At 36.3% G+C, this 17,940-nt stretch overlaps 1 protein-coding gene and 1 long non-coding RNA gene across 2 annotated transcripts in view; one reads left to right on the top strand and one right to left on the bottom strand.

Moving 5' to 3' along the window:
• LOC127873120 (uncharacterized) overlaps nt 1–17,940 on the bottom strand; it is a 192,871-nt gene that overhangs the window by 87,521 nt on the left and 87,410 nt on the right. The gene's annotated exons all lie outside the window — the stretch shown is intronic.
• Nucleotides 11,042–17,143, top strand: LOC127873123 (uncharacterized). The gene is made up of 2 exons (XR_008045983.1): nt 11,042–12,531; nt 14,969–17,143. It is a non-coding gene; the product is annotated as an uncharacterized LOC127873123 (long non-coding RNA).

Here is a 17,940-nt window from a genome sequence, read left to right as displayed (position 1 = left end):
GGAAGCAAGAAAGTTTAAGGTCACTCTTTTCAACAAGTTCCAGGTCTTCAACATGAAGTACTGTGCCACAAGTCGTTCAACTACAAGAAGTGGATTTCAGCATTTCAGCAGAGACGCTTAATAATTTTTCTCTTTTTCTCCGTTCAACACAATTTACTATCCTCGTCAATAGGTAAGTGTGGGTCGACATCCCACTCCATACCGTCCATAGTTTACATGATATACATGCATGTTATAGCAAATTTAAACATATAACAGTCAAAAGCTTTTATATAACAATATAAACATTTTTTATAGGAACCGTTAATAAAGCAATACTTCTTAAGTCCCATATCACAAATTCCGTAGAAGAGGTAACAGTTCCAATTATTTGCTTTTACACGATTAATTAAAATAGTTAATTTCATTTAGTACATGACACTGCAAGAACAGATACGATTTTGCAGCTTTTGCAGTGGGTCTAGATTTGTTCATTTTACAATTACAAATAAACATTTTATCAAAACAAATAATAGGTTTGTTTTTAGACCTATTTGTGTTTGAATGTCCCAGTAAAAAGGAAGGCAAATAAATTTAGAAGATTAAACAGATTACATTCAGAAAATAATTCTGTTATTAACTGATTGACATGCTTGCATTCTCAAAATATATGTTGACTAGTTTTACATTCAGTTTCACAAAAGTACAGTTTGCTGAAGTGGCATGTCCTTTTTTAAATAAAAAAATGAGTTTGTGCCTATAATTCTGTGTACAATGCTATATTGAAAGCACTGTAAATTTGTATCCCTTGTAATAGAAAAAGGCATCTACAATATGTCGCCATTCTTTTGTATCAATATTATAAAATATGTTCGACCATTTATCTATACACGCTGGTGAAGTTTCGTTTTGAAAGTTATGTCATACATATAGGATCTTGCATGAATTGTCGTTTTGTATTGAATTTATTAAACGAGTCATCTAAATAAAGATAAAAAACGAGGCTTGCCGAGTTTTTATCTTTATTTAGATGACGCGTTTAATAAATTCAATACAAAATGACCACGAATCTGAGGTTCTATTTATAACATGACAAACAAATTTTCTTTTTATTGTATGCTCTTTTCACCGTTTATTCACATTGTAAAAGAGTTAAACTGAAGAAATTCGCTTGAATAATGACGTCATTTCGTCACAAAAATGACGTCATATCACAATTAGATAACTAGCATTGTGTACACACCGGTCTTACAATAAAACGAAGTGACGTCACCATCTATGTATAGAATGAGATAACTAGTGAAACAACACCCGTGTAATAAACAATATTGAGCATTACGTTATTTCACTCCTGGAGCGTAGGTCATGTTATAGATAGGTGTCGTGCCTTTTGTGTTTACCAAGATAGGTCGTTGGCCAGTATGGACAAACGGCTTCATAAAACCTGGGTCATAAGAGCTTCTCAACTTAATGTATTTTTTTCACTGCAATTATAAGTCCTACAAATGAATAAGTAGTTTGGATTGAAGTTATACACTTTGCAAAACTTTTCATTACTGTAAAAAGATAAAATTCAGTGTTGTGCATCAAATCCACAACAATTCAAACTATGACTTAAGAAACACACTTTTGCTACCGATTGTTTTGTCAGGGTTATAGAATATTGGATTTTGAAGCAACAGCTGATTTTTAAATGGTTCTTTTTTAAAAATGTTCAACAATGGGTTCAATGTAGCTTTCCAAAATTCATTGTATATCTTGTTTATTAGGTTTTCAGGCGGATGACTGCCGCAGTTGTATAATATTTGAAAATCAATCATAGCATTACAAATATTTTTCCATTTTTCAATTTCTAGTGACAATTCTACGAATCCATGAGCATTTCAGAGATATTACAAAAGCAAACAGATAAATCATCTTTAAACCACCTTCTGTATATTCTTTTATTACAATATTTTTGCTAATTTTTGGTTTACCATTTCACACAAAATCAAAAAATAGTTCATGGATCTCTGCTAACAAGTTATGTGGTGGATTAGGCAATGAAACAAAGAGATGGTTTAACACCGGTAATGATAGCGTTTTAATTACTTGAATTCTTCCTATCCGTGTTAAAATTCTTCTAGTCCAGTTTTTAGTAAGGCTTTTATTTTAAGTATTTTGTCAACATAATTTCGTTTTATGATTTATGAAGACAACGTGAAATGTTAAGCCAAGCATGTCAAAAGTTTGTTGGTTCCAATTTAGTTTCCATCTCGTTTTAATGCTTTCGGAGCTTAACTTACTTTTACCTATCCAAACAACTTTTGTTTTGTCGAAATTAACGTTTAAACACGAGTAATATGCACATTGGGACAACAAATCTAGAGTTTCTTTGAGAGATGCTGCAGAGCCATCCAGGAGTATAGAAGTGTCGTCGGCGAATTGTGACAATTTGTATTCTATGTCATTAATTTTAATTCCCTTAATCTTAGTATTTGACCTTAATTTGATGGACAATATTTAAGCGCAAAGTGTGAAAATATATCAGCTGAGCGGATCTACTTGCCTGCAGCCATGTTGTATGGGGAACAATCTGATAGGAACCCACATTGTGTGACCGCTGATTCTTCGTGTTTATACAAAACATAAAACCATTGTAGTATATCAGGACCAAAATTAAACCATAATAGAGTGCGATTAACATATGCCCATGACAAAAAATCTAAGGCCTTTTCAAAATCTATTAGCAACAGCAGACTCGGGATATTGTTTTCTTCTGTGTTATTAGGTATATCGTACATGAGTCTGGTGTTCTCTCCAATTAACTTACCCTTCATAAATCCTGTTTGGTCATTGCTTATTAATTTATCTATACAAGTGTTCAACCTGTTTACGATGCATCCAGAACCGATTTTATTTACAGTATTTAGTAATGTTATTGGCCGCCAGATTTGTAAAATGTATCCAGATTGATCTCCTTTTGGAATGCAGATCTTAAGTTTACCTTGTGTTTGAACGACGCATACATTTCCTCTTATAAATGCTCGATTCAGAGCTCTACAAACAAATATGCCCAGTTTAGGCCAAAATAACTTGAAAAAGCCAACTTTTAAAATCCGATGAACCTGTGCTTTTATTATTTGCTATGTTTTTAAAACAATAGAAGCCTCTCTTAATGTAATTGGCTTTCCAGACTATTTAACTATGTACTTGAGAGTTAAGGTATTTCTATGTCATCAACATAACAATTTAAATCGTCATCGTTAATGTGTACAATATGATACTGATATAGTGTGTTTTTTTTATAGATTAAGGCAGTTTGTTTTAAAATGCCGGATTGATTATCTAAAACATTTCCGCTTTCATTTATTAAGCTGTCATCGTTTTGGTGGTATAATTGTATTTCTCACGGTTACAAAAACGTTTTGAGGGTTTCACCATTTTGAACCCATTCGGCTATCGACCTTATAACGGACCCTTTTAATTTTCCATCGTAAATTTTCTTCAGTTCAGAATTTAAAATATTGATAATTTAAACATTACCATCTGTGAGAAGTTGTTCTAGTTTTTCGATTTCGAGTTTATTTGCTATTCGCGATTATTAGTCGATTTCTTCTTATAGGAGCTGTAAGATATCACTTTTCCATGAGTAGAGTATCGAGCAATGTTGATCGTCAATCGTGAATTGAATATCTAGGCCATTTATAATAGAAATATTATCAAAATAATATTCGGGCACCATCTACTGTTGCGTTATTTCGTGTGTTTTTCTAATTAATAGTGTTAAGGTAGTCGATATCTCCTAATAAACTATTATTATGCTTCCAAAGACCTTTGTCATGATTAAAACTAGTGAACAATGGAAAGATCACATTGGAAGCTATGTAAAATGCTTAAATCTAATAATTCTGGTTATAGAAGCGGCGATTAAAGGAAAATATCTAGCCTAGCTTGTTGTAAAGGACTTGTCCGTCTCGATGTGTATCGTTTCAAATCAGGATATTTAACTCTGAAAGGATCGGAAAGATTGCATTCATCAATATGCTTCATAACCGTTTGTCTTGTATTTGTATTATTTAGAGTTTTATAGTTATCAAGAGTTGGGTCTAAAACTAAATTGAAGTGCGCACAGATCAAGAATGAATCATTTCCAAGCATGTCAATTTTCTGGAAAATATTATTAAAAAAGTCTGCGATGTAAGCGTTTGGCACATAGATAGTGGCAATGGTCAATGTTGTTTCTCCGAGATTCAGATCAAGCAGAATAAAGTGTCCATGGTCATCATAATAAACATTATGTACTTGGTAATCAAGTTTCTTTGTAAGAAAAAATGCAACACCGCGGGAATTGGAGGAGCCATAACTCATAGAGCATTCCGCCCCCAATTCCAAGAAAATAGTTTTATACTGATCGCAAACAAAATGTGTATCTTGAATACAGAATATGTCACCATTTGTATCGTTAAAGTATTTAAATACTTGTTATCTTTTCTTTTTGCCCTGGATGCCTCTGCAGTTTAAAGATAATATTTTAAGGGAATACATTATTATAAAGTGTCAAAAAATTAGTATAGTTATAAATAAAAGCAAAGCAAAGTCATAAATTCAAATTGTCGTTATTTCGCAGGTCGTTTTGGAAAGGGCTGATCTAACCAGGGCATATAGTCCTCAAAGTCTACACGGGTAACCTGTTCCTCCTTTGCATCTCTGAAGAAAATAACCCCATTACGAGTCCATACACTGGATACTTTGTCAGTCAGTTCTTCATTTTTATACTCATAAACATATCCAGATTTAGAGGTGTGAGGTCTTCTCCAATAAATATACCTGTTTGGCTGAAAACACGACGTTGCCTAAGAACTGGGTTACGTAGAAGCCTGGACTGAAAGCGCATAATAATTCCCTGCTCTCATTCCGGTCCTTTCTTTAAGCGATGGGCGATATCGTTTTCGCTGGTGGTTATTTGGCAGCCCAGGTTGCTGTTCAATATTTTCCCCATGTATTTGATAGTTTCATCATATCTTTCGAATCGCTTAAATGGTTTCCTGCCTTCTAGAAGTTCTTCGATATGCGATATTCCGCTGATTATGATGTTGTTGCTTCGACTATATTGATTTGCCTTATTTTCTACTTTCCTCCTTTCAGTTTCGTTCCTTGCGACCGAATCTGCTAGCTTAGAATTCATTTCTGTTTGCTCTGCAAGTTTAGTTTTGATGTCTTTAATTTCATGTTTCAGCTATATCATTTTCAACTACGCGTTCAAAGATCCTTGATTCCAGCACTCCATTTTGCTTTGAAAGTGTCCTCACGATTTTGTCTTAGATGCCCGATAGTAATTCCTTCATGATATCTCGCATTCGTGTATTGTCCTTTTCAATTAGTTGTTTCATTTTTGTGTTAATTTCTTCAATGGACTTTTAAAAGATTGATGCAACATTTGCCAATGTATGATGTATCTCTTAAAATTGAATTTTAATGTCATGTTTATTTCGGAGGGAAAGTTGCAATCTGGTTTTTGTCACTCCACTTTTCGACATTTTTACCTTACGCGTTTTTTTTTTACTTTAAGGAGTTTGTTCGTTTTGTAATGGTGATGCTTGTAGTTTAATTTAACTGATGCTACCAGTTGAGTTTATGTCCTTTTTACGTTTTTTGTCATAAGTCGACATCATGCGAGTCACCTTATTAATTTTGCACAGTATAGTCAATTTTGTCGAGCGTGGGTGACCTTCACATTGAACCGTTAAACATGAATTTATATCGTATATCACATATGCAACATCAGGTAAAAATCAACATGGCCGCACCAAATACGTTTATATTAAAGAAAAAATACTGTGTCATAATGCCTTAATTCAGATCCATGCCAAGCTGTCTTTCTTCTGGTAGTTACATTATTTATCCAGGGTTTCACATATACAAAAACTACACTCTTGCAAAATGATTGTATTGCTTAAATTTAATTTTTAATCACTTATTTTCACTAGATCACAAAAAACCGCCATTACACGCTGGTTCCCCTCAACTCCTCGCTTCAGAAAGTTGAAGAAAGAAGAAAAGGAAACAAACAGCAGAATAAGAGCAGCAAACGCGATATCACTAAAAAAAGTAGACAGAAGCAAATTGGAACGTGGAGCGAAGTCTTAGAGCAGACAAGCGGAACTACTTTCAGACGCGTGCAAAAATTAATAAGCGGAAGAAGCAGCACATCCAAACAGAACTACGAACCTTTACTCCATCACGCAGAGAATAGAAGACAAGTTTGCAAAGCCAGAGAGGCCAATAAGGTAGATGAACGGACGATTGATAGCAGATTACGAAGGGCAACAGAAGAGATGGTTCGAGCACTTTCAGGAGCTTCTCAACAGACCATCTCCTGCGAACCCATCGGAGATACAGCCAGCTACTAACGATCTACCACCCGAATGAAGAGAAGGAAGAGATCAACAGCGCCATCAAATAATTGATAAACGGCATGTCTGCATTGCCTGACAGCATACCGGCAGATGCGCTGAAGGCTGGCGTCGTGACCAGTGAGGAGCTACTCTACCCGCTCTTCAATGTGATACGGGTAGATGAAGAAATACCAACATAGTGGAAAGGGATTGTACGGATCAGGAACGACACTATACGAAACTGCGTTTGGCCCAGTTTTTCCAGAACGCGGCGTCTATATTAATATTATAGTCCTTTTTCTATTTCTACTACTATGCTCAATGCTTAAACAAGGACAAGCAAAGGACTTTCCCTTTAAGTTGACGAAAAGAGTTTCAACGAACTTTTTGCGTAAAAGACAACGATTATGTGCTTAAAAAGTCAATATTGCTTTTGCCTGGAAGGCGTCATATGCTGTTTTTTTCCCAAGTAATTAGTGTTTCGTTTTGTTTTTAAGATGTTTTTTCTAAATAAGGCAAAAGTTTTTTGCCTTAAAGAGGATACGATTCGTTGCCTTTAAACAGAGATCTTCGCCTAAAAGAAGTCTATAAGAGAACATAGTTCATTCAAATATTAGATGACAGACTGGTATTGTTTGCCTAAAAAGGACGTGGTTTACTTACATATCAATTGGCAGACAGGGATCCTTTGCCTTAACGAGCCTTAACGAGCAACCGCACTCGTTCTCTGCCAAAGAATTGTTTAACTTAATGAAACAAATACATTGATATGTTAGTTTGCCTTATAGTGTTGCCTGTCCTCCAGTCTTTGACTAAAAGAAGACAGACACGTGTTGTTTGCCAAAATAGAAAGACGAACGATTGTTTTTGTTAAAAAAGACAGTGATTCGTTGTCTAAAAGAGGACTTGGTTTCATCGTCTAGACGAGAAAAAGAGGTTTGCTTTAAAGTCTCTTTAACGCTCAAAATCAACGAAAATTTCATAAAGTATTTCGTAAAATAAAGTTTACACCTAAACAATCAGTGTTCCTTATAGTAATAGCCACAATTTCAACGCTAGATGTGGTATGATTACATAGATTTCTGTAGATATAAAATGCCCGTTTTTATTTATTTGTTACCACAATAAACTCCATGCTAATTTCCTGCGAATATATCTATTCATACGACACACGAACACTAAAATGGTAAACCATAATAAAAACGAGCATTTTGTATCCACATACATCTATTTTACCAGACCACATCTGATGTTGAAATTTCGGCAATTGCCATAAGGAACAATGATTTTTAATTGTTTAGCTTTATTTTACGAAATACTGTACGAAATTTTCGTTGATTTTGAGTAGTAGTGTTACTTTAAGGAGAACATAGTTGTAAGTCTGAAAGAGGACAGGATTATTTTAAGTTAAATCGTCGTTCAATACAATCGGTCTACATTTGTGACAGTGAAATAACATAGACTAAATATTAGTAAACAGTCCAATATCAAATGGCGATTGTTTTTCAAACCAAATCAATGTCCGCTCGGAGTCACTTGTCGGGTTTCTCTTAACAAAATTGAACTCTTTCTTGTTGACACATAAACTTTTGACCATGTTTATGAGGCTGTCTACCCTTCCTGCGTCATGTTGTCGCTTCTGCGCTATGTCCCATTTCTAATTGCTCTAAACAGCTCTCTAAAACCAAAGCGAGCTTCGACCCTAGTGGAAGAGTAATAGCCTCGCGACAATCTCTTGCACGACGGTTACATTGAATTCGCCTCTGTGATGGGCTCGGAAAGTAGTCCGTCCGAAGTCATGTGATTTTAAATTATATGATCCAATCTCTTGCACGACGGTCACATTACATTCACCTCTGTGTTGGGCTCAGAACGGACTATTGTTATGAAAGCGTCTCATTCATGTCATGATCATTCCAAGCGTTCATCAGTGAGGTTACAGTATACTAAACAATCTCTTGCACGACGGTTACATTGCATTAACTGCATTAAAGAAAACCATCTCATACCATGATATCTTACATCAGTCTTAATTAATTATTATAAAATTGATGTTTTTTTATGTTAAACCGACATACATAAATACGTCGAAGCAATGCCTAACGTCACTCAATAAAAAATATGTACAATTGTTTACATTTGTGAAGTGCGTGGAATGATTACATCTGTGTAAATGGGCAATAAGATAGTTCCAAAGAGTTGCATTAAAACTCACAAGTTTTTGCACGATTTATAGTACATTTAAAAGTCATATTTCTTAATTAAATGCATGCGATCTTAAATATCCACTCAAATAAACATTGTATGCGTTTGTTCGGTTTTAGCTATTTGGTAGACAAAATGGCATACTGAGCCTTATGCAGAGTTGTATGTGAGAGCAAGGAACGACAACTCTGCGTGGAGATTGTATATGATCATGGCATTTGAAATGTGAAGGCAAAGAAAGACAACTCAGCATGAAGATAGAGCCTCGCGAAACAAATACTAAAGACGGTGACAACACATATTGCGTAGTATATATTGCATCGTTATGTACATCGTTATTTCACTACATGTTCGTGCTAGACTGGATTTGGAGCTCAATTATTATTGTTCAAGAACGGGAACGGATTTTCAAGAAATCAAGAGTCAGCAAAAATGACACGGTCAAACAGGGAATATTAAAAAGGAAACAGTTATTATATCATGTTTTTTTACTGTTTCGTGACGGCCCTGACGGGCCATCTTTTATAATCTGGTTATCTCAATAGTAGTGACACCAGAATCAATTGTTATATGGTGAATTCTGAATGTGACCTGCACTTGCAGTAGTATGCTCGGATATTTATAAACATTGAGCGTCATATTGCGATGTTTCAGTAAATATTCCCTTATTTAAAGCGCTTTTTTTTTGGCGCTTAATTAAATGTTAATGTTAATTTAATTAACAAATCGTTGTATTAACCTTGTTGGTGTCAAGTATATACATATTTATACATATTTATACATATATACTATTTGGCTCTGAATTAGTATATAGGTACTTTTCCTAACGGCAATATTAAATCGGTATAACCACAATGAAACGAATAAGCAACAACACTTTATCAAGATTTTCTTGTAGTAGAAAGGTATGTAGCATTAACGAGAGGTACCGGTACTATACGATTATTTCTGAAATACTACCAAATATCAGATCAGCCACGTACATTATCATGAGTATAGCTACATGTATGGCATCGTTAGACATGTTCAAATATAACTTTATATGGACACTGGAAAATTTACATCTAAAACGAAGTAAGCCCAACTTATGACACTATTTTTTGCTTTGAAATCAATATGTTTAAGGCTCAATAAACTTGTTATTAATTCTAAATATGCGTTGAGCGAATATTTCGCCTCTCTACTACGGCAATAAACTTGTTAAGTGTAATAAAGCGCTGAACGAATACTCTAAAACGGCAATAAACTTGTTATTAGATCTGTAAGTATTCGTTGATAGAATAATGTCGAACGGAAATAATCAGTGAATAAAAATGAATGTAATGAATTAATAAACATAGTAGCACAACACTATTAATACTGTTACAGAGTATTCACTCTGACACTAATCCTTTTAACAATACTAACTCAATCAAGACTGAGAGAAGTTCAGTGTGAGAGATACTTTGTGATGTATGAGTGAGTTTAATTACTAACAGTGCATGCTTTTATTGTGAGATGATTTCATAGTCATCTATATAATTTTAATTCATAACTCAACATTTGGTCACTTGTTTGTAAAACCTTGTAAGAGGTAGTAGGCTTTTTCCAATAGCCACTTTCTACAATAAGTATTGAGGTCACTGGTGAGTGCATTATTCTATGTTTATATAATTGTATTTTCTTGAATTATATTGTATTGCATATTCTTTTATATAATTGTATTTTCTTGAATTGTAATTGTATTGCATTGCATATTTTTATGTATTACAATCAGTTATTTAAATTCTTATTATAATTGTCATTTGTTAATTATAACATGATTTTTATTCATGTTTCAGGCCATCATTTACATCATTTATACTTTATAGTATTAAAAGCTTGGAACGTAAAACCCAGGTTGCGTTATAAACTCACACCCCGGCTTCAATACCATACAACAATATTGCGTAGGTACAGCACTATGTAATGTGTAAAATTAAGTAAGCTAACATTTAAGGCATTTGTTTATCGTAAACATGAACATCTAATATATGAAGACTATTTGAGGTAACCCTGCACTTCAGATGAAAGTCATTCCGACAGGTTAATCAGGGATGTCCCTTTCCGCTTTATGGCATATTCGTTTTACGGAAGACTCATTTTAGTGAAATCCTATGTAGGCGGAAGGTGTCGTCCCTGATCAGGCTGTGCGGACTGCGGAGGCTAATCCGTTAAGACGAATATGCAGTAAGCGCCGTTTTCCCAAAGCGAGACTCATATTCATTGCGCAGGTCAGCGAACTTCCTGGTATGTTCAATGTCCGCTAGGTAATCAACCCGATCGTACTTGCAGAGTGTTGTAGGAATGTCTGCTCCATAGACGCAATGTCTACCGACACAATGCTATTTATTAGATATAACACCGCTCTACTGTACAGAGACCTTATTACGCCAAATTTAAGTTCAAGGTCCGCTAGGGTATGAACAAGACATTATTCACAGAAACGCAATAATTTGTTGTTGTTTTTCGGCGTTAGCTGAATAAGCCAGCTTTTCACCCTGACTTGACCTTTGTAAGTGTCCAATAATACTCAAATAAAATTTCCCGCGGCTAGGTACGAATGAATACACTTCATTTATTCCATTGGCTGATTTGAGTATAACACCATAACATTGGAAACATATCCGCGTCTTTGTAACACTGTTTTACTGCATGAAACAATTTTATCTCTAATAAAAAGGCTCAATAGATAGAACAGTTTTACAATCAATTTTCGACATAAATACAGTTTGTGCGTTCACCTTTTATTTTCAGAGAATTACCAGCGCAAAAGCGTTTATACTAGTAGCTATGTTGTCATATTTAGTACTTACTTGCATTGCATTTCAACCCGCGAGGTTTCGGGTCAACTCCCGGCCATTTGTGAAAGTCAGAGTTTATATACAGTTCATCACCGGAGTTCGCAGAAGGGGTTGCGATCATTGTGTTACACCGGTCTTACTGACAATAACGTACTGACTGTAATGCATTGCATTCCAATCCGCAAGGTATCAAGGTCAGTTTGCGGTCAGTTGCAGAAATCTTTATATAAACGCCGTCTCGTAAACTTTGTGCACTTGAAGTCTGTTTTGATCAGAAAGATACTAAATAAAGATATTCGGCGATATTATTGTGGTATGTCAATCATCGATTTTTAATATGGTTTTAACATTTGCATGATAAGGACCAATTTTGATAAAAATAATTAGAAATATTTATCCATTTAGACCAGTTTATTAAGCATGAGCACAATAATTCACTATACTATAATTATGCAATTAAATAAGATTCGAGTATTGCCGGCTGACCTATATGCAATCGTTTATTTTCATGTTTCTTGTGTTTTTCTATTCTTTAAATATAGATATCTGAGTAATAATATCACATAAAGCAAAATAAGCCACGAAATCTGGCGCAACACCCCGTAATTGATTTGCTTATGATGTAGCTAAGAACTGCGCAGAAAAAAGGCATCCGCTACTTTTTATCTCATAGAGATAACTTTTGATCGTTCATAAACATCGACCACAATCAACGCCGTATATCTTTTTAAAAGATATTTCTTGTTTATATTCACGTGACAGTGTTCATAATAATGAAGTGTTCGGACATATAAGCATTGTATGTATCTTTAATACGAGACACACTTTGTGTACACTTGAATACATATTCGATCGACTCTACGTAACTCAACTGGACATAGTTTTGATCAATAACATTAGTAATCTATGGTAATTTGACTATCGCGTTAGTAGCAAATACTAGGAAGTTTAACATTATTTATGAGGTTAATCGGAGGGTTTTAGTAATAACTGAGATGGACTTACTATGCTGTTGCATTCTCTGTATTTCATATATAATTAAGGATAATAATCGTTTAGTATCTATATAAAAGAAAGAATATAACAATTTTAGTGCCTTGGGTTATGAAGTGACTTTGGATTACAAGGTCTTTATTGTTATTACACAGGTAAGTGTATTCTGTTTACTATACTACTATACTCTAGTGAATACTTAATTAAGCTGGTAATTACAGTCTTCTGTATACTGAGTAACTTCATTTTAAGTTTATAATGGGTACACTTCATGCAGATAATCATGGTAGCTGCAAGCACGTAAAGGCCCAGTCTCACTATGATGCCGGTGGAGCCCCGGTGCGTGATCCGGGATCTACCGTGATGGACCGGGGCTCTACCGGGATGAACCGGGGCTCCACTGGGGACGACCGGAATGAACCGGTTAAAATGTTTAATACCTCCGGGATGAACCGAGAGTAAGAGTAACCGGGAAGGACCGGCAACAACCGGCGCGGCACCTAGAACAACCGGGACGGCACCGGGAACAACCGGGGTGGCACCGTAGCTCCACCGGGACGCTGCCGGCTTTCATCGGGGCTCCACCTGGGCATTACCGGCGACAACCGGGGCTCTGCCGGGGCTTCACCGGCATAAACCGTAGCTAGTCCGGGGTAGACCGGGACTCTACCGGGTTGTTGACCGGCTTCAATCGAGGCGGCACCGGGAAATAGTGTGACCGCGTTAAAAAAAATCGACGAATCATCCCGGTTCTCGCCGGTCGACCGGCGTTAGCAAACCGGGATGGACCGGGGCTCTACCGGCAATAGTGAGACTTGGGCTTAAGTTAGCCATTGGCTTGGTGTGAGAAGGCAAGTAAGTCGTGAACCTTCGTGTTAGAATGCTAGTTAGCCGCAAAACATGCTAGTTGGCCGTTAACTTTGTGAAACATGCTAGTTAGCCGTGAACTGTGTGTACAATGCTAGTTAGCCGTGAACTTTGTGTAACATGCTAATAGCTGTAAACTTCGTGTAGATTGCTAGTTAGCCTTGAACTTTGTGTAACATGCTAGTAAGCCGTGAACTTTGTGTAACATGCTTGTTAGCCGTAAACTTTTTGTAACATGCTAGTTGACCGTGAACTTTGTGTAACATACTTGTTAGCCGTGAACTTTGTGTAACATGCTAGTTATCCGTAAACTTTGTGCAACATGCTAGTTAGCCGTGAATTTTGTGTAACATGCTTGTTAGACGTAAAGTTTGTGCAACATGCTAGTTAGCCGTGAATTTTGTGTAACATGCTACTAGTTAGCCGTAAACTTTGTGTAACATGTTAGATAGCCGTGAACTTTGTGTAACATGTTAGTTAGTCCTGATCTGTGCGTAAAATGCTAGTAGGACGTGAACTTTGTGTAATTTTCTAATTAGCTGTAAACTTTGAATAACATGCAAGTTAGCCATGAACTATGTGTAACATGCTAATAAGCAATGAACTTTGTGTAACATGCTAGTAAGCCTTGAAATTTGTGTAACATGCTAGTTAGACGTAAACTTTGTGTAACACGCTATTAGCCGTAAATTGTGTGTAACATATTAGTTGGCCGTGAACGTTGTGCAACATGCTAGTTGACCGTGAACTTTGAGTGACATGTTAGTTTGCCGTGAATTTTGTGTAACATGCTATTTAGTCGTGAACTTTGTGTAACATGTTAGTTAGCCTTTAACTTTGCATAACATGGTAGTTAGTCGTGAACTTTGCATAACATGCTAGTTGACCGTGAACTTTATGTGACATGTTAGTTAGCCGTGAACTTTGTGTAACACGCTATTTAGGCGTGAACTTTGTGTTACATGTTAGTTAGCCGTGAACTTTGCATAACATGCTAGTTGACCGTGAACTTTATGTGACATGTCAGTTAGCCGTGAACTTTGCATAACATGCTAGTTGACCGTGAACTTTATGTGACATGTTAGTTAGTCGTGAACTTTGCATAACATTCTAGTTGACCGTGAACTTTATGTGACATGTCAGTTAGCCGTGAACTTTGCATAACATGCTAGTTGACCGTGAACTTTATGTGACATGTTAGTTAGTCGTGAACTTTGTGTAACATGATAGTTAGTCGTGAACTTTGTGTAACATGATAGTTAGCCGTGAACTTTGTGTAACATGCTAGTTAGCCGTGAATTTTGTGTAACATGCTTGTTAGCTGTGAACTTTGTGTAACATGTGAGTTAGACGTGATTGTTGTGTGACATGCTAGTAAGCCGTTTGATTTGCGTAGGCACCCTAGTTAACGAAATTGTCGAGCATGTTAGAACTGAACTTTATTTAATCATGCTAGTTAGCCGTTATCTTTGTGTTCATCTACTTGTTAGCCTTTAGCTTTGTGTTAGTATGCTACTTAGACATGAGCCAAGCGTTAGCATGCTAGTTAGGCTCAATTTGTGGTTGTCGGATCTGGGACTACTGAAAGTACCCCGGGTACTTTTAAAGGCACTCGGACATACTCCGGGGTACTTTTTAGCATATTTTCATTACCCCGGGAACTTTGTTCAGTATGCTAGTAAGCCGTTTGATATGTGAATTAAAATGATAAGTTATTTATTACAGCAAGCACAAATCGCATTACAGGTACCCCTACCGCAAGCGTAGCCAGAGAGGATAGGCAGCTGCTGATGCACCCCGTCAACCATGTCCACTGGTGTCGGACTACAATGGTACTGGATACTGGGGATCGTGTTCGCGGTCCTCGCCGCGTCGAGCGTCCTCTGCATCATCTGGTGCTGCTTCCGGCCGAAAGCCCCGAAGCCGGTCCCTGCGAAGCCGCTCCCCACCTTGCCTCCCCGGCGGCTGTACTCGCCCTCGTATAGTAGGCAGTTGTCAAAGTATTCATTAGCGTCCCAAAAGTCGGATATGGAAAAACCTGACGCCCAAGTACCATTTATAGCTATCGGGCATTAGCCACACGTGGGACTGTGTTTATCTTTATCTAACCTATTGTTTAAGCGAACTGTACGTCGTCGACTAGTAAACCGCATAGGTGTAACGGAAGAAATCATGTCATATTTTCTTGAACTGATGGTGTAGTCGTGCAATGTTTCGTATTTCGCAATGTAACGCCACATTTCACTATGAATTGCACTGCTTAAACACGAGTCAAAGTAGTCCGACATGGAATGTAATAATTAAGACTTGGTCAGGAAAAGCATACGTGCACCTTCTTGCAATGCTCAAAACTCATGGTGGAAAAGTGTTTCGCCAGTTAATCCTGCAGTTGTTAAATATGTGTGGTAAAAGTGAGAACACCTACTAGTATTTTAAACGCGAGATCAACGGATAAACGTTTCTGGCGTGGACGTGTCGGCATGTCTCAAATCATTCCTCGTCTTCGATTTCCCCGTGCTCAAGAACGCCGGATGTGTATAAAATCACGTGATTTACATGAAACAATCTATAGTGAAACCACTGTCATGTCGATCGGGAAAGCGCGTTACATGGTGTTTGGGTAATACTCAATTTGTATCAATTTGCAAGTGTGCCAAAAAATGACAAAAATCAACATTAAATTTGTGTGTAGACATGCGTTTTGCCACAACGAAGAGAATCCAAGAATCATCCGCTATTAGTTTCAGCTTTTTCCCAATGAATTATCATTGGAGTGTAGTTGAGTCCAAGTGACCAAAAGTCGGATGCAGTTTACTCAGTTTTAAAAGTGCCAAAACTAAAATGTCCAAGCTATGTAAAAGCGTCGTATAAAATATTTGTCGTACATGTATATAACATTTAATTTACATATTTGTACTAAATATTCTTACATAGTGCACGTTTTGGCTAATATTTTCTACCTTGATCACGTGAACATGTGATATTGTCAAGACTTGTACATGTAACCAGGGTGCAGGTTCAACGGGGTTCACAGAGGTTTACACAAGGACAGAATGTAAACACACCGTAAACAACTTTATTTTTGCAAATATCTTAAGTTATTGAGTTACAATTTGTGCCGATATCTTAAGATTTAAGAAAATATCCTTGAATACGTCTGAAATCGGTGCCAAATTTTCACGTTGCGTGCAACATAACCGTGTGCATGAATGCCGAACATATCAAATTGCTGGCTAAGAACACAGGCTTATTAAGTAAAGTAATTCTGATTTACTTCATATTGTCATAATTAGCATAAAAACTGTCTTTTATGCAATAGTTGAAATTCTTAGGACCTTTTTTAAAAGTTATATGGAAATAAAACACACCACTTAACGGCGTATTTAAATCCATTAACGTTTAATTGTGAACCCCATAAAGTCACGTGATCCTGCACCCTGGTTACTTCGAGTCATAGACCGCTGAAATCGATTTTATACAAAATAGAATACAAATAGTTATCTATTACAAAAACATGTGCGCAAATTAAAAGTAATCTTTAACATAATTTCACATAAACCTTTTTAAATATCGAAACCAATTTTTCTTTTGTCATTTTTAAATGAAATGAGTAATTTACACGTGAATCGGTCTAGATTTATTATTTAAGTTTGCAGATCCGATTTCAACATGCTCTTAAAATGTAAATCTGTCGATTCAATCTATCGACCGTCATAATGTAACTTATATTACTACGCAGTAGACAGATTAGATCTTGTGTTGTGAATATATTGATGCAGTTGACGTGTATATCCTTTTGAACATTTCAATACTAGTATATCATATTAGCTAAAGACAATACGCTTTGTTTGGTGAATATATACGTGTGATCTTACAAACTGATAAAACGCATGAAATGTATATTTATGTTTTCGTTTTAATATATGCGTATTGCTTTTCAATTACATAATTGTGAACTGACATATATATATACAAATAAATTGTACTATGTACCATGAAAAGGGAAGTTTGAGCAGACGACGCTTGGATACCAAACTTGTCTTTCTTCAAATACCTCTCGGAAAACGGGGCGTGAAATGTCGTCAAAGACTAGCCTGCGTATGGGAAAACGGGGCGTAAAATGTCGTCAAAGACTAGCCTGCGTATTTGTGTTTAAAACAAGACTCTTCTTAACAACAATCCAGATTAGGCGAAAAGTATATTCCCTGAGTAGCCTGTGTGGACTGCACAGGCTAATCAAGGACGACACTTCATGAACATGCATTAATCCCAGTGTTCTAAGAGCGAGACCCAAACAGTAGGTAATTACTTCAGTTGGTTTAAAGGGATCTTTTCACGGTTTGGTAAATTGACAAAATTGAAAAAGTTGTTTCAGATTCGCAAATTTTCGTTTTAGTTATGATATTTGTGAGGAAACAGTATTACTGAACATTTACCATAGTCCAATATAGCCATTATGTATCTTGTTGTTTTAATTTACGAAACTACGAAGATTGCTTATATAAGGTATAAAATACTTCAACTGTATGTACCCGGCGGAAGAGCCGAGAGGGCTAATGCGTTTTTACTTCAGACTAACTCCAGGACTCCGGGGGTCACTGATTCGAGCCCTGGTACCGGCTACATGTTTTTCCTTTTTTTAAATTTTATTCTTGATTTTTTACTGGAGCTTTTAAGATCCAATGTTTACATTGATC

This window comes from Dreissena polymorpha, chromosome 3, assembly GCF_020536995.1.
Source record: "Dreissena polymorpha isolate Duluth1 chromosome 3, UMN_Dpol_1.0, whole genome shotgun sequence".
Lineage (NCBI taxonomy): Eukaryota > Metazoa > Mollusca > Bivalvia > Myida > Dreissenidae > Dreissena > Dreissena polymorpha.
Note: the sequence above shows the minus strand (reverse complement) of the source record. Positions and strands in the feature narration are given on the sequence as shown.